Source organism: Sinocyclocheilus anshuiensis, unplaced genomic scaffold (assembly GCF_001515605.1).
Source record: "Sinocyclocheilus anshuiensis isolate Anshui unplaced genomic scaffold, SAMN03320099.WGS_v1.1 scaffold579, whole genome shotgun sequence".
Classification (NCBI taxonomy): Eukaryota; Metazoa; Chordata; class Actinopteri; order Cypriniformes; family Cyprinidae; genus Sinocyclocheilus; species Sinocyclocheilus anshuiensis.
In genome coordinates, this window is record NW_015551075.1 from 3,585,206 (window position 1) to 3,587,273 (window position 2,068).

General features: G+C 31.2%; 1 protein-coding gene across 1 annotated transcript in view; it reads right to left on the reverse strand.

Annotated features, from left to right (window-relative positions):
- Nucleotides 1-2,068, reverse strand: part of elp4 (elongator acetyltransferase complex subunit 4) — a 91,954-nt gene that overhangs the window by 42,853 nt on the left and 47,033 nt on the right. The gene's annotated exons all lie outside the window — the stretch shown is intronic.

Sequence of the window (2,068 nt, forward strand, 5' to 3'; positions counted from 1 at the left end):
GATTTTTATCATTTTAGGGTGGTTGTGTACACACACTGCCAACACACATTTCAGTTCAAACAACTTGTAAAAGTGCATGTAGCATCATATGACTCCTTTAAGCATCTTATCAGTTTACAAACATCTTAAAAACAGGTAATTCACATATAACTAAGATAACATTAATATCATTAACATTTGTTTGCAAACATCTGATAAATCCTAAAACAAGCTAATTCACATGTAAATGAAATCAGTAGCATCTTTGTTTAAAAATATCTTACTAACATCTCAAACTTCTTAAAAAGAACTAATTCATGGAATTTAAATTATTAATTTGTTCATAAATATTTGCGAAAACTGCTGAATGTTATTCTTACATCCAGCAAGTAATGTTTTAGCAAATGTACTGCTGAATAAATACACAAAAAAGTATTATTTTGTCAAAGAACAGTAAGTAATAAACTAAAACTAAATTAATGACACTTTGACAAAAGTGACTGACCTAGCAGTTTTTAGTAATATTTTAAATAATGAAACAAAATAAATAATAATTTGACAAATGTAACTGCGACCTGAAATGTAAAATACATACATTAATAAATAAATACATAAAAATACACACATAAATGAAAAAAAACAAAAAAACGTATGAAACTGAAATCATCTAATTTATTCATAAACCTCTGATAAGCATCTTAATAAAGAAATTACATTAACATAAATAACATTATAAAACATAACATAACATGACATAAACAAACAAACAGCATTTTAAAGAAATTAATGACTAATAAATAACATTATAAAATAAAATAATACATAATAAAATAACATCACAATAAAATGATATTATAAAACAAATAAATAAATTACTAAATTAATAAACTAACATGAAATTTAAATCATTAGTATCTAATTTGTTCATAAACATCTGAGAAGCATCTTGTAGAAATGATTGATAAAATAAATAAATCAAATCATCTGAGGTCATTAGTGTTTGTAAACCATTACGTATTGCCATTATGTACACACAGAGCAAATGAGTGCAAGAAAGAAACAGGGCAGGGGGCAGAAATAAGGAGAGAGAACTGTAAACAAACTGACCTTTACAGAAAGACGGACACAAAAGAGATGAAAAGATAAAGCATGAAACATGAAGAGATGAAAACAAGGGAGAATATAAAGAGGCAGAATGAGAGGAAAAAGGACAGAACGGAAAGAGCGTGAGCCCAAAAGATCTTCCTCATCTGCAGGCTGGCCACAGAGAGGTTTTAGCCAGTATGAAAATATTGATTCTGCAACTCTGTGGCCCCTGAGGGCTGTGCTGGGTGCTTGTGATGGGGTGGAGGGGATCTGTGTGTGTGTGTGTGTGTGTGTGTGTGTGTGGACGTTTGCCGTGGCAGCTGAATCTCCCCCTGGCCTGTCTGCCAAGGAGCACGTCTGATTGAACACGCCACACTAATACGAGCTGACAGCTAGAGAGAGGTCCACCCTGCCTGCCCCTCTCTACTAATGCACTTTACTGAGCCTGTGTTTGAGTGAGTGAGTGAGTGAGTGAGTGAGTGAGTGAGAGAGAGAGAGAGAGAGAGAGAAATATAGGACGATGCAAAAGGGATGAATAAGACGAGGGACCAATGAAATACCTTTTGAAAATAAATTTTCTGAAGCAAATGTGAGGGGTGTTTGTCCATGTAAAATGCTCTGCAATTATTTTGTTGTGAATGGTTGCTAGGGTGTTGCTATGCTGAGTAGTGTTATTTATGTATTATTTATATACTATTATAGTATTAGTAGCTTTAAATGTTGCATATATTCCGTTTTCATGTTAGATTAAGTTTTAATAATTTTGTTATGTGCTTTTGACTTTTTTTAAATAATTTTTTAATATTTATTTTTAGCTTTAATTTTAGTTTTAGTAATTTTAGTACTTCAATGTAAACTTCTTTTACTTAGTTGCCAAGGGAACATTTCTAGTTTTTTACATTTAAGTTTTTAATATATTATTTATATTCGTTTACACACACATACATACAGTGGGTACGGAAAGTATTCAGACCCCCTTAAATTTTTCACTCTTTGTTATATT